We start from the raw sequence: 26,578 nt of genomic DNA, 5'->3' as shown, positions 1-26,578 counted from the left end.
GACTGCTTGAGTATCCTTAAGGTTTGGGGCTGTCTTCTTCCAGAGTGACTCAGACACTGAGGTGAAACCCACAGTGCCATTTGTCACCTCTAGCCTCTCCTCTGGTATTCTATCTTGGTCACACAAGCCAGCTGCAATTCAGGGTGGGAGGAGACTACACAAGGGCATGGATAACAGGTGGCAAGAATCACTAGGGGCCACCCTGGAGATGGGGGTGCCACAGGTGACTCTAACACAAACCTGTTCCGGGAAGCCTTTTGCGATATCCCAGTCTATACAAAATATTCCTTTCTTATTTTCCTAGAAGACCCAGCTCCATTCATCACCCCACCGAAGGCTGGGTTGTACACTCATAGAGACTTAAACTCGAATAGCAATGCCCTATTCCTGTTCCAAATACCTCTTGAAACACCTTACTAACGTGACCTGTTTGTGAATCTCCGCTGTGAGCTCCTTGAGGATGGGGACCATTTTCTACTTCTCACGTATCCCTAGCACCTGACATGAAGCTTGTAGTGTAGACGTGCTCGAGTATGCTAGTTGACGTGTTTGACTTACCTTGGGTGAATCATTTTCAGTCTCTGGACTTCAGTCTTCTTGGTGCATTGCACTGGGTGAGCGTTTAAGCCACCTGCTACCTTAGCCTGCGAGGAGCCTCTCTTCCTAGTGGAACATGATCATGTGTCCTGACAGCCCGTCACCACCTCCCAGCAGCGTCTCCGTTGGGTTTGGGGTGCATGGAGTCCACCAGCTGTTGCACTGTAGAAGCAGAGACAGCTTAAGTAGACCCTCAAAAGGCAATGGGGAAATAAATTCACAGGTTCCGCTTTTGTGCTGAGACCAGTTCAAGAACACCATCCGTCTATGTTATGGGAAGGGAAAAGAGGGATGATAATTAAATTTAAGGAGCCCCCTTTGCTCTGTGAGTTGATTTAGTTATTATTTCCCCATTCCCAAACCTTTCTGGCTCCCCACTACCCACAGCACAAAACTCAACTTCCCTAGTCTGCATCAAGGGCTCCAAAACACGTCGCCCTTCATGCAGCTCTTGCTCCAGACAAAGTGCACGCTAGCTGGGTGCTGTACACGACTGCGTTTTCCTTAGCCGTGGTAATTCTCTACCCTGGTGTGGCCCCTATCAGGCAAAGGCTAGACAAGGACTCTCCAAAGCTCCCTCAAAAATGAGTGTACGTTCAGTTTGGAAGTCATGTTCCCAAGAGACATTTGAAGTTAAAATGACCGACATGCATCAAAAGTTGCACTAGATAACTTTCTTAGAATATTTCATCCTGTAGAGAATGGGCAAGAGACTTTCTCAGAGTTTTATCTGATGTACCACATCCTGTGTGAGAGAAAACCGAGCATCGGGGAATAAAGGATCTGACAGTGACCCTTCCAGATCAGTGGGCTAGTAATCCATGCGGAGGTTGCAGTCTTATAAATAGCCCCAGCTTCTAACACGTCTCACACATCACAGCTTTCACCTCTGCACGGTACCTTTGTAAACATGAATTCATTTAAACTTACTCAATAAGCCCTTTTCACCATTAGAACACAACCCTTACGGGGGAGAGGGCTGGTGTGACTTTCCCGTGCTGTACACTTGCCGAATGCAGCTCCAAGCAGGTGGTGTTTGCCCAGGTTAACTCCTTTGTTTGGAAAATGTTCTGGGGACTCTGATGAGAGCACTCAATCAGCCAGGAAGGACAGACAAGTCCGTTCTCATCAAGTTACTCTTAAGTACACTGACCTCATTGTTTGCCTGTAATGTGAATAGATATTTATTTAATGTGTCTCTTTGTGCAAGGATCATAAATTTGGTCTGTGTGCCTGTCATCCCTCTGTCAATATTACTGTTGTCTGTTTCTATCAAAGATGAGTTAAGGGCTTAATGGTGCCAACAGTACAAGATCGTGTAAAAGGGAGCTGGGAAAGGGCTTGAGAACGCGGAGTGGGAAGTGGCAGCAAGTGCAGGAAAGATCCACGGGGCCACCGGAGCCATGTTCCAGTAGCCTGGCGCCAGCGGCAGCAGGCTGGGCACACCAACAGTCCCACCCTGTACACTAGGACTACCCAGGGCCTTTGCATCTGTGATCTCACTTCACCCTCACAAGGACCCTGGAAGGTAGGCATTATTATCCCTGCTTTACAGATTAGAAAAGCCAAGTCTCCAAGCCTAAGGGTCTACATCACGTTGGAACGTGGGTGCAAAATCACTTATTCCCAATGGAGCTGGACTGCAGGGTCTGACCCAGGTAAAGATGAGGTTGGCCAACTGTCCTAAGCAGGCCATTGTACTCCTGAGGACAATATTCTACCAGGGCAAACATTTAGACAGCAGCCAGCCTTGGAGTGGGGGTGGTGGGGCACGTTGGGAAGACCACAGTGCCTCTCCAGTAGAAACACTTCGTGTTAGCAGCAAATGAGTGCAAGAGGAAGCTGGGACCTTCCTTGGCTCTCTCAAATCATAGCTCCCCTGCAAACCACGGTGAAGTGGCTGGTCCTTCTGCACACTCAGATGCCAGTGCTCTGCTCTGAGGCAGAGGTAAGCGGGGTTTGAAAAGAAAGTGAGAAGTGCGAGCCCTGCGTCTTCTCTCTGAGCGCTCACTCTGTCTTGCTCTCTCTCCTCTTTGTCTCAGGAACAACCTGCAAAGTCTGCATCCCCCCCCACCCACCCAGTACTGTTGATCATAAAGGAAACAGAACCTGAGGCCAGCAGAAATCCCTGTCCCGACTTCCCCGGCTTGTCGATCTCAGGCCTCCCTCACTGACTTGATTTACTGCCACCATTAAAGGGGCTGCTCAGGCAAACACATGCCTTCCCCACAAGGAAATCCCCTTAGGAAAGCAAGCTGCCGTGCTGTCTGAAAGAGGAAAGCAACTGATGACTGGAAGAGATTGGCACAAACTGCAGTTTCTCTTTCCCCTTCCAGGCCTTCTCTAATTGTACCTTGAGCTGGGCCTACACCTGGTGGCATGCCTTTTTAACTTGACTATCTCCAGGGAACCACGGCTAGAAATCAGGTGTGCGCGAGTCTGCCTTCCCCAGGAGGCACACCCTTGTCGGATGGCTGCGGTCTCAGGGGTGGGTCAGAGGCCCTGACTGACAGCAACTCTGTTTCCCACAAACAGCTTTCCCAAAAGGCAGCCAGGAGAAGTCCTGCAGGTGGAGCCCACTGTCGGGGGGCAGAGCAGATTCTCCCAGTAACCTGCTTTTCAGATGGGAGAGGGAGGAGGAGGAACAGAGGAGGTGGCACTGCCAGCTGGGCTCCGCAGAAAGGCGCTGGCAGTGAGACCCAGCTCTGCCTGCCTCCGAGGAGTTAGGTGCATTGACGACAGATGATTTCATCCTTCAGCAAATGGGCAGACCATTGCCAGTTGTGTCTGAGGGGCGGCGCGGGGTGGCCCACTGCTCAGCTGCTGGGAACTGCTTTGTCACAGGCTCTTCCGGTCACTCAGATATTACCAAGTGCCTGCTTCTTGGACTAAAATACTTTATGCAAATTACAGGAGGGTGATCAACTTACATTTGCCTCTTGCTCACCCACCAGTGCTTTCCTCCTAAATCAGCCCCTTCCAGGGCTGCTGCTGTGGCATAAGGGGTAAAGACACAGCCTGCAGAGATGGCATCCCATATGGGCAACAGTTCAAGTCCCAGCTGCTCCCCTTCCAATCTAGTTCCTTGCTAATGCGTCTGGGAAAGGAGGAGAGGATGGTCCAAGTCCTTGGGCCTCTGCACCCGAGTGGGAGACCCGGAAGAAGCTCCTGGCTCCTGGCTCCAGATCGGCCCAGCTCTGGCCATTGCAGCCATTTGGGGAGTGAACTCACAGATGGAAGACCTCTCTCTCTCCCTGTCTCTCCTTCTCTCTCGGTGTAACTCTTTCAAATAAATAAATCTCAAAAAGAAAAATCAGCCCCTTCCATCCCCAGCACAATGAAACATTTCCTGGTTTCTTTTCTCTTGTTACTTCATAGGCAGAAAAAAGTGTCCTGGATTCACCTCTCATCTCTTCCAGCTGTTTGAAGTGTGTGTGTGTGTGTGTGTGTGTGTGCGTTGGCTTCTCCATGTGAAAAGTGAGCCTCTTAAATTTTACTCTTAGGCATGTTTCTGAGGAATTATGGTCAACTGGGAACTGCTCAGAAGGCAGAGGCATTTGTCACTCCCACACGGTGTTTGTGTGACTAAAGGTTGGCTGGAGGTCTTGGGAACGGTAGAAGGCTGGACCAAAAATGCAACAGACGTCTTATGCTTTCCTTGTGTTCTACCTGGGCAAAGGCAGCTGGCTTGAGGTCACTGGCAGGTTTGTAAGCACTTAAGGTGAGAGGATATGGAGAGCATCCACAGGAACCTGGGCTGGTTCCCTTCCTGTCTGGGATGCACCAGGCTGAGATGCTCCAAGGTTGTGCTCAAGTCTCCAACTCCCAACCCACACGCTCCCCAAGGCCCCTGCCGGGTGCCTTTGGTGGTGAACATTTGCAAACACTGGAGGTAACACTGAGACTTTCTATGTTCTTAATCCCTAAAGAAGAGCTTCATGGGTAGTTTAGAAATGCAAAAAGAACACTAATACCTTTTGCTGAGCAGAGCAACTTTCTCAGAGCAGCAGAAAGGGAGAGGCCATTACTAAATCTCCCTCCGCCCCTGCCTGTGGGCATCCTTGGGGAACACAGGGCTGGCCCAGCACGTACACCTACAAACAGACTAAAGGCACTCCAGGCTCCAAAACCCAAATCCACACCCTTCCTTTCTGCGCCACTCCTTAGTTTCGACTTTCTCTTTGTCTTTTCCTTCCCAAACTTCTCCCAAGAGCAGTTTTCACTTTCTCCACTAACACAACTTCCACAGACTCCTGAGGCCCCTGGAGTCTGGCTGTCACCTCACTTGCCGCTGAAAATGGTCTCCCCCAGCCACTGTCAGATGCGATGGTTGCTGGTTCTGCTCAAAGCTGTGTCTCCCAAGGTCTCTGCCGCCCGCCCCCTCCCACTGTCTGGAACCTCCTAGGAGCTCCAGTTCTGCTTTCTCAGTTTCCTTCACTGACTCCCATCTGTCCCTTCAACATCAGTTCTTCCCAGGATTCAGGTTTTGGTCTTCTTTTCTATCTTCCTTCTTCCTGTCTTTAGCTTTGTCATCCTTTACGGCTAACAAGCCCCTGAGCACAGCATCCCTCAGTTGGAGAGCTTTCTATCATGCGTGTTCAGGTGGGAGCAGAGACGGCCTAGAGACTTGCTCTCTTGGCTTCCTTTGCAGCAAGGGTGCACACATGCAACCCTGGTCCTGACAAGCAGACCTACCTGAAACCCATCTTTGATTGGGGGGCCAGGCTCAATAAGGCCTGCACTGGTGGGCTCCATTCTGATGTGGACAGCATGGGGCCTACCCTCTGCTTTCCACAAAGTTTTCTCTTCTATTTCCATTTTATAAAAAAGATTTATTTATTTATTTGAAAGTCAGAATTAGCAGAGAAAGAGGGAAGTCTTCTATCTGCTAATTGATTCCCCAATTGGCCACAATGGCCAGAGATGCACGGATCCAAAGCCAGGAGCTTACTCTGGGTCTCTCTTGAAGGTGCAGGGGCCCAAGGACTGGCGGCCATATGGGATGCCAGCACTGCAGGCGGCGGCTTTACCTGGTATGCCACAGCGCCGGCCCCTCTACATTTTATTCATTTATTTTTTTGACAGGCAGAGTGGACAGTGAGAGAGAGAGAGACAGAAAGGTCTTCCTTTTTTTGTTGGTTCACCCCACAATGGCTGCTCCGGCGGTGTGCTGCGGCCGGTGCACCACGCTGATCTGAAGCCAGGAGCCAGGTGCTTCTCCTGGTCTCCCACGCGGGTGTAGGGCCCAAGCACTTGGGCCATCCTCCACTGCCTTTCTGGGCCACAGCAGAGAGCTGGACTGGAAGAGGGGCAACCAGGACAGAATCTGGCGCCCTGACCGGGACTAGAACCTGGTGTGCCGGTGCTGCAGGCAGAGGATTAGCCTAGTGAGCCACGGCACCGGCCCTCCACACGTAAAGAAATTTTTTTATTTATTTTTTCACCTACTTGAAAGGCAGAGAGAGAAGTGAAGCCAAGAGCCCAGAACTCCATCCAGGTCTCCTACATGGGTAGCAGGGGCCTAAGCACTTGAATCATCATCTGCTGCCTCCCAGGTTGCATTAGCAGGAAGATGCATTGGAGGTGCCAGGATGTGAACTGGCACTCTAAGAGGGATTCAGGTGTTCCAAGCAGCAGCTTAACCTACTGCACCACAACACCTGCTCCATGCCCCACTTCCTCCTACCCCTGAGGAACAGCATCACAGCATCAAATTTGAGTTCTTTGACATCATAGTCACCCTGTGTAGCTGACCAACCCTCCTAAAGAACAGTAGATTTTGTCTCTTCCTGTGAGTCCCAGCATGACTATATTAGTTTATGCCCTCGTTAGTACCCAATTGCACTATCAAAGCCACCGCCTAATGGGTTTTCCTGTCTCCTACCTCTTCCCTTCAATATAATTTGCTCTGCTGCCAGAGTGGTCTTTCCCCAGTATAAATTAGACCTTGCCATTCCCCTGTTTAAAACAACTCTCCACTGCTTTCTGTGTAAATCGGAGTCCTGTAGCATGATTTCGGGCTCCATCTCCCCACAATGCCCCCTGTATGCCATGCTCCAGTCACACCTAACTGGTTGAGCTTCCTGCATAAGTCACATGGATTTATATGCAGAGGCCTTTGCTCACTGTGATCCTGGAGATGGCTGCCTGCCCAAGCCTCAGGCCCGTGCCAGCAGTCAGGACTCTTCAACAGCTCTGGTCCTGGTGGTTCATCCGAAGGTCTGAAGGCCCTCACCTCAGAGAATGGAAATGCCTGATCCCTTGAGTCCCATGTCCAATGAAATAAATAGAACCCTAAGTGCTTCCTTCCTATATTCCCTTCCTAGCACACGCGTTTATTTAACAACGGTTTATTGACTGCCTGCTCAGTGTTAGGTGCTGAGCTAGGCACTGGGATTGAGTAGCAGTTCATGGCCTGTTTCCATGGAGCTCAGAGCCAGCTGAGTGCTCTCTGTTTGGGGCTACATGCCTGGGCTTCTGCACTGTCATTTGAATTCTGCTCCAGTTCCCAGCTCCTCCCCTCTTTCACTGGCACACACCCACCTCGTTTACTTTCCACTCACACAGAAGGCTGCATCCTCAATGCTGTATCCTTTACTCCACCTGCTTTGATCTCCCTAATCTCCAACTCTGTTATCCACCCAATGCCAGGAACCGCTTCCTCTTAGAAGCTCTTTTTGCTGTACCTAAGTCTATCCTTCAGATCAGAGGCATTTATTTTTTTAAAAGATTTGTTTATTTAAAAGCAAGTGACAGGGTCAGCGCTGTGGCACAGTGGGTTAAACCACTGCCTGCAGTACCAGTATCCCATATGGGCACCAGTTTGAGACCTGGCTGCTCCACTTCCGATCCAGCTCTCTGCTGTGGCCTGGGAAAGCAGTAGAAGATGGTCCAAGTCCTTGGGCCTCTGCACCCGCATGGGAGACCAGGAAGAAGCCCCTGGCTCCTGGCTTTGGATCAGCTCAGCTCTGGCCGTCGCGGTCATTTGGGGAGTGAACCAATGGATGAAAGACCTCTCTCTCTCTCTCTCTCTCTCTCTCTCTCTCTCTCCCCCTCTCCCTCTCCCTCTTATTTTCTCTCTGTGTAACTCTTTCAAATAAATAAATATTTAAAAAAAGAAAGAAAAAAGCAAGTGACAGAAAGAGAGAATTCTTCCATCACTGGTTCATTCCCCCAAATGCCTACAATAACCAGGGCTGGGCCATGCCAAAGTGAGGAGCCAGGATCTCCATTTGGGTTTCCCAAATGTGGCAGGGACCCCTGTGCTTGGAACATCACCTGTTGCCTCCTGTGCACATGAGCAGGAAGCTGGATCAGAAGCTGAGGCAAGACTTGATCCCAGCCACTCCAATATGGGATGCAGGCATCCCAAGCACTGGCTTAACCCACTGGACCACAACACCCAGCCCACCTTGACTGGTGTTTGTTTGTTTGTTTCTCTATTTATTTGAAAGACTACTTTCAGGGATCATTTCTATAGTTCGCTATTTATTTACCTGAGAGGAAGAGAGAGAAAGAAAGCACTCCCATCTTCTGTCTCACTCCCCAAATCCCTGAAGTTGGAAGCCAGGAACTTAATCCAGGTCTCCCACATGGGTGGCAGGGACCCAATCACTTGTGTCATCACTAGTGCCTCCCAGGATACAGTAGCAGGAAGTTGGAAATAGGAGTGGAGCCAGGTATGAATCCCAGGCACTCCAATATGGGATGTATGTGTCTTAACCAATGTCTCAACCACTGGGTCAATGTCCACCCCCACCTTGATCATAAATGTCACTCCAAGCTGGACTTGAATTGGCCACATTCACTGATCTGTGGTTATAACTTCTGGTTCTTCATTAGAAGGGTGCAGCCCCTTTGATCCCCACCCTTCTCAGCCTCCCATCCATATACCATGGTTCTTCCTCTCTTCACGGGGTCACTGCACGGCCTGCTATTTGTGATACTTCTTTCTTCCCACGTGACTTCCATGCCTGGCAAATGCCTGCTCTTCCTTCACACTGCAAAGGTCACCTCCTGTAGAAGTCCCCATGCTACCCCCAGATTCTCACACATGCTCTTTGAGACATGCTCACATCTTTATTATCACTTGTCCAATTCCACTGTAATTCTGTCTTCCACAGTTGACTAGAAGTGCCACAGGGCTAGTTCTGTGTCTTTTTTTTTTTTTTTTTTTTTGACAGGCAGAGTGGACAGTGAGAGACAGAGACAGAGAGAAAGGTCTTCCTTTGCCCTTGGTTCACCCTCCAATGGCCGCCGCGGCCAGCGTGCTGCAGCCGGCACACCGCGCTGATCCAATGGCAGGAGCCAGGTACTTATCCTGGTCTCCCATGGGGTGCAGGGCCCAAGTACTCGGGCCATCCAACACTGTACTCCCTGGCCACAGCAGAGAGCTGGCCTGGAAGAGGGGCAACTGGGACAGAATAAAAAAAAAAAAAAAAAAAAAAAAAAAAAAAAAAAAAAAAAGGCCGACGCCGCGGCTCACTAGGCTAATCCTCCGCCTAGCGGCGCCAGCACACCAGGTTCTAGCCCCGGTTGGGGCGCCGGATTCTGTCCCGGTTGCCCCTCTTCCAGGCCAGCTCTCTGCTGTGGCCAGGGAGTGCAGTGGAGGATGGCCCAGGTGCTTGGGCCCTGCACCCCATGGGAGACCAGGAAAAGCACCTGGCTCCTGGCTCCTGCCATCGGATCAGCACGGTGCGCCGGCCGCAGCGCGCCGGCCGCGGTGGCCATTGGAGGGTGAACCAACGGCAAAAGGAAGACCTTTCTCTCTGTCTCTCTCTCTCACTGTCCACTCTGCCTGTCAAAAACAAAACAAAACAAACAAACAAACAAAAAAACAAAGAAACCAATGAGTATCTCCACAAATGCCATATAACAAATGCACCAATTCAAGGAACAAGAATAAGGAAGACAATGTGACACCCCCAAAAGAACACAACACTTCAATACTAGATTATGAAGATGATGAGATTGAAGAAATGGCAGAAATGGGATTCAAACAATTGATCATAGGATTACTTAGAAGTAATCAGAAGGAAATACATGAACTAATGAAATCCATACATGACATGAAAGAAAATTTCTTCCACAAAATTGAGATCTTAAAATGAAATCTTGGAAATGAATAATTGAATAGAACAAATAAAAAAGGCAGTGGGAAGCCTTAACAATAGAATAGGTGAAGCAGAAGAAAGAATACCTGACTCAGTAGACAAAGCACAGGAAATTATACAGTGAGACCAAACATAAGAAGAAGAAATTAGAAAGCTAAAAAACACTGTTGGTAATCTACTGAATATTATCAAACAATATAACATATTGGTTCTAGGAGTTCCTGAAGGTGTGGAAAGAGAGAAGGGATTAGAAAGCCTTTTAAGTGAAATAATAACAGAAAACTTCCCTAATTTGGATAAAAAAGGGATATTCAATACAGAAAGCACATAGAATTCCTGAGAGACATGGCTAGAAAAGATCTTCACCATGACATATTGTAATCAAACTCTCCACAGTAAAATGTAAAGAAAAGATTCTAAAATGTGCACAAGAGAAACACCAGATTACTTTCATAGGATGCCAAATTAGACTTACAATGTACTATTTTTTTTTTTTTTTGACAGGCAGAGTGGACAGTGAGAGAGAGAGAGACAGAGAGAAAGATCTTCCTTTTGCCGTTGGTTCACCCTCCAATGGCCGCCGTGGCCAGCGCGCTGCGGCCAGTGCACCGCGCTGATCCGATGGCAGGAGCCAGGAGCCAGGTGCTTTTCCTGGTCTCCCATGGGGTGCAGGGCCCAAGCACTTGGGCCATCCTCCACTGCCTTCCCGGGCCACAGCAGAGAGCTGGCCTGGAAGAGGGGCAACCGGGACAGAATCTGGCGCCCCGACTGGGACTAGAACCCGGTGTGCCAGCGCCGCTAGGTGGAGGATTAGCCTATTGAGCCGTGGCGCCGGCCTACAACATACTTCTCAACAGCAACCCTGTAGGCTAGGAGAGAGTGGGAAAATACATTGCAAGTCTTAAAAGAAAACAACTGTCAACCCAGAATACTGTGTCCTGCAAAGCTGTCATTTATGAATGAAGGTGAAATAAAGACCTTCCATGACAAACAGTAATTGAAAGAATTTGTCACCACCCACCCAGCCTTGCAAATGATACTTAAGGATGTGCCACACACAGAAACGGAAACATGGCATCATTACCAAAAGAGGTAAAGGAAGAAATTTTCCAGTAAAAGTACAAAGGAAATCCAAAGTAAAAAATAGGCATATATATGGGAAAATGGCAGGGCAAAGTCGTTGCTTACGAATAGTCACCATCAATGTAAATAGCCTCAATTCTCCCACTAAGAGATACAGACTGACTGAAAGGATAAAAAACAAGACCCAAGTATTTGCTGCCTACAAGAAAAACATCTCACCAACAAAGATGCATGCGGACTGAAAGTGAAAGGATGGAAAAAGACATCCATGCTAACAGAAACCAAAAAACAGTTGTTGAAGTCATCCTTATATCAGACAAAAGAGATTTTTTTAACTTTTATTTAATGAATATAAATTTCCAAAGTACAGCTTATGGATTACAATGGCTCCCCCCTCCCATAACTTCCCTCCCACCCGCAACCCTCCCCTTTCCCGCTCCCTCTCCCTCTCCCCTTCCATTCACATCAAGATTCATTTTCAATTCTCTTTATATACAGAAGATCAGTTTAGCATATATTAAGTAAAGATTTCAACAGTTTGAACCCACATAGAAACATAAAGTGAAAAATACTGTTTGAGTACTAGTTATAGCATTAAATCAGAATGTACAGCACATTAAGGACAGAGATCCTACATGAGGAGTAAGTGCACAGTGACTTCTGTTGTTGACTTAAAAAATTGACACTCTTGTTTATGGCATCAGTAATCACCCTAGGCTCTTGTCATGAGTTGCCAAGGCTATGGAAGCCTTTTGAGTTCACCGACTCTGATCATATTTAGACAAGGTCGTAGTCAAAGTGGAAGTTCTCTCCTCCCTTCACAGAAAGGTACCTCCTTCTTTGATGACCTGTTCTTTCCACTGGGATCTCACTTGCAGAGATCTTTCATTTAGGTTTTTTTTTTTTTTTTTCCCAGAATGTCTTGGCTTTCCATGCCTGACATACTCTCATCGGCTTTTCAGCCAGATCTGTGTGTCTTAAGGGCTGATTCTGAGGCCAGAGAAAGGGAGCACATAAACAAGACTAGTGTCTGCAAATACTAGCTGATAGAATAAAAAAGGGAGAGAATGATCCAACATGGGAAGTGAGATACACAGCAGACAAAAGAGATTTTAACACAAAAACTGCTAAAAGATACAAAGAAGGGCACTATGTAATGATTAAGGGATCAATTCAACAGGAAGCTGTAACTGTTATATACATAAATGCACATAATTACAGCATACCTGGCTATTTAAAAGAAATGATAAGGGACCTAAATATAGACTCAAATACAATAGTAGTGGGGGATTTCAATACCCCACATTCAGCAATGGACAGATCAACCAGACAGAAAATCATCAGGGAAACAGCAGAGTTAATTGACACTATAGATCAAATGGACCTAACAGGTATCTACAGAACTTTTCATCCTATAGTTGCAGAATACACATTCTTCTCACCAGTGTATGGAACTTTCTTTAGGAATGACAACATGCTAGGCCATAAAGCAAGTCTCATCAAATTCAAAAAAACTGAAATCATACCACACATCTTCTTAGACCACAATGGAATAAAGCTGGAAATCAGCAACTCAGGAATCTCTAGAACATATGCAAACACATGGAGACTGAACAACATGCTCCTGAATGAACATAGAAGAAATCAAAAGAGAAATCAAAAAATTTCTGGAAACAAATGAAGATGAAAATACAACATATCAAAACTTATGGGATACAGCAACAACAGTGTTAACAGGAAAGTTTATAGCAACTGGTATCTACATTAATAAATTGGAAAGGCACCAAATAAATGATACATCAGTGCATCTCAAGGATCTAGAAAAACAACAGCAAATTAAACCCAAAACTAGTAGGAGAAAAGAAATAACTAAAATTAGAGAAGAAATCAACAAAATTGAAACAAAAAAAATACAAAAGATCAGCAAAATGAAGAGCTGGTTTTTTGAAAAAATAAAATTGACACACCATTGGCCCAACTAACCAAAAAAATGAGAGAGAAGACCCAAATCAAAAAAATTAAATATGAAAAAGGAAATATAACAACAGACACCACAGAAATATAAAAGAATCATCAGAAATTACTACAAAGAGCTGTATGCCAACAAACTTGGAAATACAGAAGAAATGGATAGATTTGGATACATACAACCTACCTAAACTGAGCCATGAAGACACAGAAAATCTATACAGACCCATTATGAAGATGGAAACTGAATCAGTAATAAAGGCACTCCTAACAAAGAAAAGCCCAGTACTGCATGGCTTTACTGCTGAATTCTACCAGACATTTAAAGAAGAACTAAATTCACTTCTTCTCAAGTTATTCAAAACACCTGAAAGGAAGAGAATCCTCCCAAATTCCTTCTATGATGCCAGCATCACCTTAATTCCTAAACCCAGAAAAGATGCAACAGAGAAAGAGAACTACAGACCAATTTCTCTGATGAACATAGACACAAAAATCCTCAACAAAATTCTAGCCAGTCGAGACCAACAATTCATCAGAAACATCATTCACCAGGACCAAGTGGGATTTATCCCTGGTATACAGAGATAGTTCAACATTCACAAATCAATGTGATGCATCACATTAACAAACTAAAGAACAAAACCCATAGGATTATCTCAATAGATGCAGAGAAGGCATTTGATAAAATACAATACCCTTTCATGATGAAAACTCTAAGCAAATTGGGTATAGAAGGAACATTCCTCAACACAAACAAGGCAATTTATGACAAATCCATGGCCAGTGTCCTATTGAATGGAGAAAAATTTGAAGCATTCCCATTGAGATCTGGAACAAGAATGCCCACTCTCATCACTGTATTCAATAAAATCCTGGAGGTTTTGGCCAGAGCCATTAGGCAAGAAAAAGAAATAAAAGGGATACAAATTGGGAAAGAAGAAGTCAAACTATCCCTATTGCAGATGACATGATTCTCTGTTTATAGGATCCAAAAGATTCCATCAAGAGACTATTGGAATTCATAGAAGAGTTTCGTAAAGTAGCAGGATATAAAATCAGTACACAAAAATCAACATCCTTTGTATACACAGACAATGCTATAGCTGGGAAAGAACTTCCAAGATCAATCCCATTCACAATAGCAACAAAAAAAGCAAATGTCTTGGGATAAATTTAACCAAGGATGTCAAGGATCTCGACAATGAGAATTACAAAACATTAAAGAAAGAAATAGAGGAAGTAGCAAAACAATCTTTCATGTTCATGGGTTGGAAGAATCAATATCATCAAAATGTCCATTCTTCTGAAAGCAATTGCAGATTCAATGTGATACCAATGAAAATACCAAAGACATTCTCAGATCTAGAAAAAATGATGCTGAAACTGATAAAGAAACACAGGAGACTTTGAACAGCTAAAGCAATCTTATATGACAAAAACAAAGCTGGAGGCATCACAATAACAGATGTCAAGACATACTACAAGGCAGTTATAATCAAAACAGCCTGGTACTGGTACAAAAACAGGTGGATAGGCCAATGGAACAGAATAGAAATATCAGAAATCAATCCATGCATCTATAACCGACTTATTTTTGACCAAGGAGTTAAATCCAATCCCTGGAACAAGGACAGTCTCTTCAAAAAATGGTGCTGGGAAAATTGGATTTAACATGCAGAAGCGTGAAGCAGAACCCCTACCTTACATCTTACACAAAAATCCATTCCAAATGAATTAAAGACCTGAATCTACAACCTGATACTATCAGATTATTAGAGAACACTAGTGAAACCCTGCAAGATATTGGCACAGGCAAAGAGTTCTTGGAAAAGACCCCAGAGGCACAGGCAATCAAAGTCAAAATTAACAAATGGGATTACATCAAATTGAGAAGCTTCTGTACTGCAAAAGAAACATTCAGCAAAGTGAAGAGGCAACTAACAGAATGGGAGGAATTATTTGCCAACTATGCAACTGATAAAGGGTTAATAACCAGAATATAGAAAGAGATCAGGAAACTCCACAATAACAAAACAAACAACCCAGTTAAGAAGTGGGCAAAGGCCTCTTTCTCTCTGTGTCTCTGTTTCTCTCTTTCAATCTCTTTCTCTGTGTCTTTCACTCTCTCTTTTGATTGCTCTCTTATGCTCTCCTCTCTTTCTCTTTCTTTGCCCCTTCCCTCTGGTCTGCCAGGTTTCCCCATTAAATCCTTTCCCTTAACAACAATGACAACAAAGAAGATGTGGGCAAAAAACTTAAGCAGACATTTTTCAAGAGAGGAAATCCAAATGGTCAACAGACACTTGAAAAAATGTTTAAGATCACCAGCTGACAGGGTAATACAAATCAAAACCACACTGTGGTAGAATGAGAAGGCCGTGCCAAGATGGCCACTGGCAAGTGAGCGTCAGCTATTCAGGAGTGGCTTCAGAACCCACCTGACAAAGGAGCCTGTCTGGCAACAGGCAGTGATTGGTTATGGCATAAACTGCCCCTTGACCGGATTGGCTGCCTCGGCTATATAAGCTGCTGTACCAACTGAAATAAACAAGTCTGTGAGCTTCTCGCCTCTAGCCTGCTTTCACCTGACTGCTGGTGTCTGTGTGGTGACTCCATGCCTCTTGCCCCCACCACACTCCTCCTCTCTGAATGAATCCACAGCAACAATGAGGTTTCTCCTCATCCCAGTTACAATGGTTTCATATAGAAATCAACAAACAACAAATGCTGGTGAGGATGTGGGGGAAAAGATGTTGAGATTGATTAATACAATAATTAATAACTAATTAATTATTGATTGTATTAATCCCCTGATACACTGTTGGTGGGGATGTAAACTGCTAAAGCCACTATGGAAGACAGTGTGGAGATACCTCAGAAACCTGAATATAGACCTACCATATGACCCTGCCATCCCACTCCTAGGAATTTACCCAAGGGAAATGAAATCAGCAAATAAAAGAGTTATCAGCACACCCATGTGTATTGCAGCTCAATTCACAATAGCTAAGACATGGAATCAACCTAAATGCCTGTCAACTGAAGACTGGATAAAGAAATTATGGGACATGTACTCTATGGAATACTATGCAGCGGTAAAAAAAATTAAATCCAGTACTCACAACAAAATGGATGAATCTAGAAAACATCATACTTAGTGAAATAAGCCAGTCACAAAAAGACAAATACCATATGTTCTCCATGATCTGTGATAATACAGCACCAAAAGGAAATCTATGGAAGTGAAATTGACAATTTGAGAAGCAATGACTTGAACAGCCCTTGTCTTGACTGTCAAGGAATATTTTTTTTCTCTTCTTCATACTTTTTGTTGAACTCTTTACTTAACATAGAGTTAATCATATGTGTATAAAGTCAATTGAAAATAGATTTCATTAAAAATAAGATTGGGAATTAAGAGAGGGAGGAAGAAGTTTGTAACTGTAAAGCTGTGTAGTTCTGCATACATTCCTTTGGACTTACTTCTAAGGGTACAGTTTAAAAACTTGCCATGGGACCCCAAATCCCATTAAGCTGGGTGGTAAAAGTGCCATCTTTAGTGTTAAAGTAATCATAGATGGAATTAAGTGTTAAAGTGATCATATAAATAAGATCAAGTGTCTGATAATAATAATAGATAGAATTAAAAAGGAGAGAATGTTCCAACATGGGAAGCAGTTCATACAGCAGACTCATAGAATGACATTCACTCTAAATAGCACTATGACTTCAGATCAGAATCAGCCCTTAAGGCATTCTGGTCTGGCTGAAAAGCCCATGAGAGCATTTCAGGCATGGAAAGCCAAGACACTGTGGCAAAAATAAATAAATAAATAAATAAATAAATCCTATATGAAGGATCTCTGTGAGAGAGACCCCAGTGGAAAGAAGTGGCCATCAAAGGAAGATGTACTTATCTCTGAAGGGAGGAGAGAACTTCCACTTTGTTTATGGCCTTGTCTAAATACTGATGGAGTTTGTGGATTCAAAAAGCTTCCCTTGAGTGATCACTGATGTCATAAGTAAGAGTGTTGATTGTTAAATTAACAAGAGGAATTACTGTGCGCTTACTTCCCATGCAGGACTTCTATCCTCAATGAGTTATATTATGAGAATTAACTGTAAAACTTGTTCTCAAACAGTTTTGTGTGTGTGTATGTGAGTGTGTGCAAATTGTTGAAATCTTTACTTAGTGTAGAGTTGGTCATCTGTGTATAAAGTAAACTGAAAAATAATTTTTTTAATTTGAAAGAGTTAGAGAGAGGTAGAGCCAGAGAGAGAAAGAGAGAGAGAGAGAGAGAGAGAGAGAGACTTCCATTCTGCTGGTTCACTCCCCAAATGACCACAACAGCCAGAGCTGAGCTGATCTGAAGCCAAGAGCTTCTTCTGGGTCTCCCACGTGGGTGCAGGGGCCCAAGGACTTGGGCCATCTTCTACTGCTTTCCCAGGCCACAGCAGATAGCTGGATCAGAAGTGGAACAGCTGGGACTCAAACTAGCACCCATATGGGATGCCAGCACTGCAGGCTGGTGCTTTAATCTGCTGTGCCACAGCGCTGGCCCCAAAAATGAATCTTAATTGTGGATGGGACTGGGAATGGGAGAGGGAGGAGGAGATTGGCTAGGAGAGAGGGTGGGAGGTTGGGTATGGCAGGAAGAGTCACTTTATTCCTAAAGTACTTATTAAATTTTTACTCATTAAATAAAAGGTTTCTTTGGGAAAAAAAATTATTGTATCCCTTGTACCTAGCCCCATGTATGACATACCATAGAATATAATACAAATATAAATACAGCCAATGAAAGGAGAAAATCCAAATCTTAAAGTGAACCCATATCCCTAAAATTAGATCTCCTTCCCATTTCTATTAATGGCATGTAAGTATTTGTCCAAGGAATGGGATGAATGAATGGCAATGCTATTCTGATCTTAGATTCTAAACCCAATTCCATTTCACTTCTTCCCTCTACTCAGTGGAGTGCTGATACAAGTTTAACGATCGGCTCTCTGGGAGGAAAGCCCTATGTTGTAGTGTTTTAGTTTGCATGGTGTAAATGCTCTCTCAATGGCTGATTTCAGGCTGCTGACAAGACGTCATGGAGTTGGAGCTGGGGGTCAGATGCGCACAATGGACTCTGGGAGCCAACAGGAACCAGTTCCTGTGCACCTGTGCCTTCACCCTTCACATTTAATTAGTTCCGAGTACAGCTAATGGTCCCCTAGAGCTCCTCCACATCAACTCTTCTTCACTTTCTGGCTGACTATGTCTGGCCTTCCTTCATGCTTTTTCATAGTATTAGTTTACTGTGGCCATTGTAACAGATCGCCACAAATCCGGTGGCCCTAAAACAACACACACTTATTCTCTTCCATTTTGGAGGACAGATGACTAAAACCAGTCTCACTGGTCCAGAATCACTGTGCTCCCCTGACTCAGGGGCTCTGCAGGAGACTCTGTCCCCTCACCTCTTCCAGGCTCTGGGCACTGCTAGAATTCCTTGTTTTGTGGATGCCTCAATCCAAGCTCTACCTCATGCTCACACTGCCTGCTCCTCTTCTGTCTGTGTCAAATCTCTCTGCTTTATTTATAAATCTTTACGTGACTGCACATAGAGCCTACCAGATAGCCTGGGACGATCTCCCCATTTGAGGATCCTGAACATAATCACTTGTCAAAGACCTCTGCCCTTTTTTTTTCTTATAAGGTAATATTAATAGGTTCCAGGGAAAGCTATTATTAGGTCTTCTCCTTCATTATTATTTTTAAAACGTGCCTAGAGGAATGGGCATTTAGGCTAGCAGTTAAAATGCCAGCATTGTACATTCAAGTACCTGAACTTGGTTTCCAGCTTTGTCTTCTGATTCAGGCTTCTTGCTAATGCAGAGCCTGGGAGGTGGCTGGTGATGTGGCTCAAGTAATTGGGGTCCTACCACCTATGTGTAGTCCTAGATTGCATTATTGGCTCATAACTTTGGCCACAGCCTAGCTCTGGCCATTGTGGGCATTGGAATAAACCAGTCACGGGAGCTGTCTCTCTCTCTCTCTGCCCCTCAAATAAATCAACAAACATTTAAAACAACAGCAAAAAGAAAAAAAGGAGCCGGCGCCGTGGCTCACTAGGCTAATCCTCCACCTTGTGGCGCTGGCACACCGGGTTCTAGTCCCGGTCGGGGTGCCAGATTCTGTCCCGGTTGCCCCTCTTCCAGGCCAGCTCTCTGCTGTGGCCAGGGAGTGCAGTGGAGGATGGCCCAAGTGCTTGGGCCCTGCACCCCATGGGAGACCAGCATAAGTAACTGGCTCCTGCCATTGGATCAGCGCGGTGCGCAGGCCGCAGCGCGCCGGCCGCGGCGGCCATTGGAGGGTGAACCAACGGCAAAAGGAAGACCTTTCTCTCTGTCTCTCTCTCTCACTGTCCATTCTGCCTGTCGAAAAAAAAAAAAAAAAGGCCTAAATTCTCCTTCATTAGTGTTGCCCATAAATGCCAAGTGAGCCAGACTGGAGAGCAAACCACCTTTTGCTCTTACCAGTGTGCCCAGTGCTTTCCCTACTGCCTTCCTCAGCTGTGACTGGCCTGCACCAGTTTGGTTTAGCTCTGATGACCTCTCAGCCATTAATAATTCTAATTTCCTGATGACAATCTTTTGACTCATTGTAAAGAATAGGCTTGTTTTCCAAAGAAGACAAACATGGAGTTACTTTAAGAGTTAAATAACCAACTCGATATGAAATTCAAAGTTTGCTGTGCTCTAAGCTGGTGTATGTGTGGAGAAGTTGGAGGTGGGTAGAGGTGGATGACCCAGCCCTAATTGGAGTGAACCAGAGGATAGGGGTCTCCCCACTTTGTCTCTTAAATAAATAAAAATCCCTTTAAAATATAAATCCTGAATAGGGTAAAAGGAAACAAACTTCATTAATGCAGTCTTCAGTGTGTACATTTCAACTGTGGAAGGCCTGTTGTGGTATAGTGAGTTCTGCTGCTTGCAACACTGGCATCCCACATCAGAAAGCCAGTTTGAATCCCAGCTGCTCCACTTCCAATCTAGCTTCCTGCTAACGCACCGGGGAAGGCAGCAGATGATGGCTCAAGTGCTTGGGCTCCTGCCACCCATGTGGGAGACCAGGATGGAATTCCTGGATCCTGGCTTCAGGCTGGCCCAACGCTGCTGTTGCAGCCATTTGAGGAGTAAACCAGCAGATAGAAGATCTCCCCACCCCCCTTCCCTCTGTCACTATGTCTTTCAAATAAAGAAATCTTTTTAAATGTTTTTCTTTTAAAAATTATTTTTCATCTACTTGAAAGACAGCACAATAGACAGAGACAGAGAGAACAATCTTCCACCTGCTGCTCCACTCATCAAATGCCAGGCTGAAGCCAAGAGCACAGAACTCCATCTGCATCTCTCAAATGGGTTGCAAGGGTTCAAGTGCTTCAGCAATTACCTGCTGCCTTCCAGGATGTATTAGCAGGAAGTGGAATTAGAAGCACAGTATCTTGAACATGAACCCAGGCACTCTGATATGGGATGCAGGCATAGCAAAGCAGTGGCTAAACACCCTGCACTATAATGTCACCTCAAAATTTCTAAAATCAGATCCTTTGAAAGTTATTTGGAAGCTATATTCATATGTTATGGGTTGGTCTCACTTTAAGAGAACCCAATTTTTGGAAATCCAAATTAACAAAATTAAAACAGGAAGTAAATTTTCACACAAGTCTTTTACTAGGAAATTCCTCATTCTCACATCACTGCCAAGTCCATTTAAAATAGACTTAATGTATAAATGCTTAATTCTCACTCACCAAATCAGGAACACAAAATACATAAAGCAAATTGCACCTGCACAAACTTGGGCACTTTATATTCTTAAAATCCTTCATTCTCAGCAGTTACTTGCTCAGTCAATAATTGGCTTAAAGGTGATAATGATTTGGCCTTTCCTGCTTTGGCTGAAATATCTCAGCCCAAAGTTATGTGATAAGTGAGGTTTCTTTATCTTAATTTGAGGGACTTAATATGAGTATTGGTCTCAGTTGAAGATATCTGTACTTCAACTGAGCAAAGATTTTTCTTTCAACTCACCTTTGATATTTGGCACTGGACCAAGGAATCTAAACTTAGCTGCCTTCAGAATCCAGGTGTGCCTAGGTGGAAGCAATTCAGTTTGCCTCAGGAAGTCACAGAAGTTGTTGAAACAGTCAATGGCCTTCTCTTCAAACTGCTTCCTGCACAAAGCCAGCATTCAGGACTGCCTCCTCTGCAAGGAATGGGAAACCGCTGCATTTCAGAGCTGAAAGGGACCAGCAAGGGCACTGCACAGAAATTCTCCTCTTGTAGCTCAGAGCAATGAGGGACCGGCCTTTCTGGGCCTGTTTCCATATCCACAAAATGAGGTCACCTGACCTGTTCTGCCTCCCTCTCAGGGTTTGGTGGAGACTAAGTGAACGGGCTTAGGAAGATAGCAAGCTCTCTGCAAACATAAGGCATTTTTATTTCCTATAGTCACGATGGTGAGATTCAAACATGTCTACAAATGTCCTTAACACTCCTCGCATCCAGAGATGTCCTCCCTTTCAACATAGGCAGCCAACCTTAAGACTCCACTTGTAACCAATACAATGCAGCAATTTTTTTTCTTTTACCAAAGAAGGTGTATTTATTTATTTATAATACAGAGCAACAGAAAGACAGAGACAGAGATCTTCCATCTACTGGCTTACTCCCCAAATAGCTGCAACCATCGTGGCTGGACCAAGCTATTGCCAGAAGCCAGGAACTCCATCCTGGTCTCTCTCCCACATGGGTGGTAGAAGTCCAAGTACATGGACCATCCTCCACTGCCTTCCCAGATGCAATAGCAGGAAGCTTGATCAGAAGCTGAGCAGCCAGGACTGGAATTGGTGCTCTGAAACGGGATGCCAGCATCCCACATGGTGACTTAGCTTGCTGTGCCATAATGTTGGCCCCTGCAGCAAACTTCTGAGGTCAGGTAAGAAAAGAGATTCCGCTTTTCCTGGTTCTCATGGGACACTCACTCTGGGAAAAGCCAAGGCACCAGCTTAGAAGTACAACTGCCCTGAGACAGCCATATGGTAGAGAAGCTACACGGAGAACCCTCGGATTGGAATCCTGACCTACAAGTCCCTCCCAGGCCAGGCACCAGGCATGTGAGTGGATGAGCCTTCCGATGACGTTAGGTTCATCTGCCTTTGAACCTTCCCAGCAGATGCTCCAGACATCATGGAAGAAAGAGGAGGCATCCTGGCTGTGCTGTTTCTGCATTCCTGACCCACAGAATCTGTGAGCAAAGTAACGAACTGATGACAATTTTGTTGTAGCAATTATCATGTACTTGCTGTGACCCTGAGAACCTGCTATATTCACAAATTCCTTTAAAAAATAAATAAAATAAAATTTCATGTGCTATTTGTGATGCAACAATGGTAATTAGAAGACTCACACTAAGCAATGACTCTCACAGCACCCACACAAAGAGCACAGTCCCTTCTTACCTCATCCTGACCAGAACCCAATGAGGAAGTCACTGACACTGAAGAGTTTGGGGGTAGTCACTTATCCACATTCCATGGGAGTCCTGGAACCTGGGACTGTCCTGGCTGCAGAGCCCACCCCTAAGCTACAGCTGACTCTTTCCAAGCAGTGGGTGATGCCCAGGTCTTCAACACACATCTTTCCCTTATGGTCTCAGTCTGTTTCTTCCTGCACCTCTCTTTTCCCATTTGCTACCTATAATTCTTTTCCTTTTTTAAAAACTATTTATTTTATTTTATTTTATTTTGGGAGGCAGAGAGACAGAGAGCTCCCATCTGCTGGTTCACTCTCCAAATGTCCTCAACAGCTGGAGCTGCATCAGGCTGAATCTGGAGGCCAGGAACTCAATCTGGTCTCCCATGTGGGTGGTAAGGATTCAAGTTCTTGAACATTAACCTGTTGCCTCTCAGCTCATGGATTAGCAGGCATCTGAATCAGGAGCAGAACCAGGACTCAAATGCAGGTGTCCCAAGCAACATCTTTTTTTTTTTTTTTTTTTTTTTTTGACAGGCAGAGTGGACAGTGAGAGAGAGAGAGACAGAGAGAAAGGTCTTCCTTTGCCGTTGGTTCATTCTCCAATGGCCGCTGCGGCCAGCACGCTGCGGCTGGCGCACCGCGCTGATCCAAAGGCAGGAGCCAGGTGCTTCTCCTGGTCTCCCATGGGGTGCAGGGCCCAAGCACTTGGGCCATCCTCCACTGCACTCCCTGGCCACAGCAGAGGGCTGGCCTGGAAGAGGGGCAACCGGGACAGAATCCGGCGCCCCGACCGGGACTAGAACCCAGTGTGCCAGCGCCGCAAGGCGGAGGGTTAGCCTATTGAGCTGCGGCGCCGGCCCCAAGCAACATCTTAACAGCTATGCCAAACACCGACCTCTACAATTGCCTTCTTTCACAAGAGGTGGAGTGAATCCTATGCATTTTCTGATCTGGTCAACCTGTGCCTGCTCCCAAGCTGGCCTGGCATCACCCGGGGTTTTCAGACCCTGGCAGTCATCCTGCCACCCTTGGAACTGAAGAGCTGTGCAGCCACACTTCAGAGGCCGTGCTTTGCCTCATAGTCCTTGGCCAAGGCCAACAGTCCTAGTTTTTTCTTAGAGCTACAGGTCATAAATATCAAATAATTGACACAGCAACTCATTGCCACATTCTAATCTGCAGCTATATTAGGTGACCCTTCACTCCTGGCCCCCAGAGCCATTGGCACACTAGTGACAAATTATCTAGAAGATTCCCCACATGCTGGTGCTCTCAGCCAGCCCTTATGAACTGCCAGCCTCCAGATCGCTCCTGTGCAAGGGCATATGGCTCAGCCTGCCCTGGAAAGTCCATCCTAGTTTGGAAGGGAAAAATCCATGCTGGTTTTGGCCTTGATATTGATGGATCCCTCAAATGTACAGGTCCACCCCACACCCTGGCTATCTACATGTGCCTTTGAATGTCTTTAGGCCAGTGCTCAGAATACATCTCATCTCTTTGCTGTGTATCTACAGATCTGCTTTGGCTTTTCACATTTACTCTCTGAGGAGAACCACCTGCACACTCAGTTCATCCAGCTCTCACCAAGCCAGAACCTCAGACGCATCTTGTTGGCAAGAGACCACCCACTTCACAAGCAGGCAGAAACAAAGTTGGCCACTAACTCCTCCACTTAAAACCATCACTAGCACAGAGCATCAAAGGGGCTGGCTCACCCCCTCATCCTTTGTCATGTGACTGCAATGCTCCTGAAAGGGCTGTGACAAACCAACCAGTCCCTCTAGGCTTGGCGTGGCCTTGGAGTTCATCTTTATGGGAGCTGGGAGGTTTCTCCTTACTGAGCTACAGCTGTTTATTTGCACAGTGCTTTAAACACAGAACATTCTCATGTTCATCAACTGGGTTATGTTCAACATTAAGACCCTTTGAAGTAGCTTCTCGAGGGTGAGGAGAAAAGATGGCAGCTACATCTTCAATGCTGACATCTAATGTTGGATGGCTCCCAGAAGGTTCTATTCTGGTAGTGGAGTCTCATCATCTCATCAACCTTTCTCCTTGGTCTGTCTCCTTGGCTTTGTCTAGGGAGGCAGCCCTCCTGCTGAATTTCCACTGCTTTAGGTACAGAGACACTCCCCTACACACACACACACACACACACACACACACCTGTAGGACTAGTCCATATGCTTCTATGTGGAGCCTTAATAAGGAGACCGAAGCAGTGACAACCCAAGAGTCCATGGGTTTTTCTTCCTGCTACTGGGCTAAACAATTTGGGCTCTTTTGTATGTAGACTTAGGATACTTTACTGTGAGTTAAATCTGAGGAAATACTGCAGAAAAGAATAGGTTTTAAAATGCTTCTATAACTTCACTGCCTCTCCTCCAACACACGCACACACACACACACACACTGAAGTCTACACACCTATATTAGGCATTGATTATGACTAAGATGTTCCACCCAAGGAGTTGCCTTTGGCAGGTTAGAATGTGGTGGCCAGACTGTAACATGGGTCACCACACTGCTCATTGTCATTTAAAGCCACAGACTTTACACCCATCAGTGAAAGTATTTCTCAATCAAAGTGCTTATTGAACTTAAAACTAAGAGGCCATTTAAAGGGTGACTGTTGCACTCCCACAATCAAAGAAATGAATCTTTTGGCTTTGTTCATGCTGAGTCTTGGCGCAAGGTTTGCAGGCCTCATGGAATTCTGCCCTGTACTTGCAAACATTTGGAGAACGACTGCTTAGTCAGCCTTCCGGGAACAACACGCCTGCACCCTGCTGTATTCCTCAGCTTTGCTCTTGTCGACACGGGAATCACTGAGATCTAACTCTAAATCTCGGGCTGCCTTTGTCCCTTGACAAGATGCAGTGCAATGAGATAACAAATGATGACATTGTGGCCATTGGCGCAGATGTCTTCCATTTCTGTAGCACTTAATCTTTCTGGAGCGCTTGTATGATATCATTGGACCCACAGGACACATCTCAGAGGTGAAAATGAGCCAGACTTTCTTCTTATCACCATTACACAAAGAACCAGAGGTTTATATAAAAAGATAGAGGGGAAGTGTGTGATATATATAACAATACAGGGCAACTGTGTGTGTGTATGTATGCATGCAGAAGGGAAGAGACATTTAATCATTAAAATTATCTAAGATAACACTTGATGACAGGGACTTTTTTATCATTTTATTTCTTTTCATGTTCCATTTCAGGTTATTTGAAGTCACGCTGACTTCAGGGTCTCAAACCAAACAGAGTGGGAATCCCCATAGGCAGGAGCCAGTTCGCCGTTGAAGTCACCTGCCCTCTGTCAAGTAAGAGAAGGGAGGGTGTGTCCCCTGTTATATGGACTGTGTGGCTTTTCCATAAACAGCCTCAATTTCATTGAACTGTCAACAGAAGAGACAAAATACTCAAAGCTCACCACCAGGACTTTAAAGCTATATATAACCTGACAGGACCCAAGGAAGCTGCTTTTTAATCGCAGGGATTGGTAGAGAATGGTTTGTGTTTCCCCTTGTGTGTCAGTGCCCACAGTGAGGGTTCCCCTCTTCTAGAAAAGAATGGCCAGCCCAGGATCACCCCAGAGCTGTTCTTGGGGTGCTCATTCTTAACCCTCTCCCAAAAGCACTGCCTATGACAAACACTACCAGTAATCAACCTCACTACTCCCAAGTCGTCCAGAGTCCCCCTCCACGCAAGGGGCTAGGGGAGCCCCTGGGCTAACAGGGAGAGCCCACTGCCCACCCTGTGTTACACAAGCTGCTGAGACTGTGCACTTCAATTTTCCTGCTCCCTGGAATCTCTTGGGGTTGGGGAAAAAGGTGACAAAGTAAGTGCCGATTTTCCAAATTCAACTAAAATTGTTATATATACATTTTAAAAAATATTTTTAAACAAAAGCACTAACGGAAGCTGAAGGGGCCTCTGTTAGTTCCTAAGAGGTAACATATCTTTTGGACAGGAAGTGTGTCTGAGTGCCTTGTCCCTCCTCCATAAGGTCCACTCCAGGGAATGCCCAGGTGCGGCCTCTGGAAAGGATCGGCATGATTTTTGGCACCAACGGCACTCAGAGCATGGCTTTGCCAACTAGTCCCTGACGTCCCTGTGGCTGCTGTGTCAAGTGCTATGTGAAGGTTAGACCCAAATGTGGGGGTGCCTAGCTTTCCAAAATCTACACTCTGGGCTTCTAGGGATGCCTGGAGAGTTGTGATGCTGAGCTGAACTTGCCTCCTGGAGACTGGGCTGGGTCGGGAGGGCCTGCAGGCT

The 26,578-nt window shown here is 45.5% G+C and overlaps 1 protein-coding gene across 5 annotated transcripts in view; it reads right to left on the bottom strand.

Annotated features, from left to right (window-relative positions):
- Window positions 1-26,578, bottom strand: part of BCAR3 (BCAR3 adaptor protein, NSP family member) — a 282,166-nt gene that overhangs the window by 189,038 nt on the left and 66,550 nt on the right. For 4 of the 5 annotated variants that reach the window (XM_051857484.2, XM_070078017.1, XM_051857483.2 and 1 more), the window contains 2 exons: window positions 20,847-21,021; window positions 559-759 (listed from right to left, as the gene is read on the bottom strand). The gene's annotated coding sequence lies outside the window, so the exon portion shown is untranslated. The remainder of the gene's footprint in view (window positions 1-558; window positions 760-20,846; window positions 21,022-26,578) is intronic. The other variant, XM_070078018.1, reaches the window with a different exon arrangement.

The sequence above is a fragment of the Oryctolagus cuniculus genome, chromosome 7 (genome assembly GCF_964237555.1).
Source record: "Oryctolagus cuniculus chromosome 7, mOryCun1.1, whole genome shotgun sequence".
Taxonomy (NCBI): domain Eukaryota; kingdom Metazoa; phylum Chordata; class Mammalia; order Lagomorpha; family Leporidae; genus Oryctolagus; species Oryctolagus cuniculus.
The sequence above is the reverse complement of the archived record's forward strand: the minus strand, read 5'-3'. Positions and strand labels throughout refer to the sequence as shown.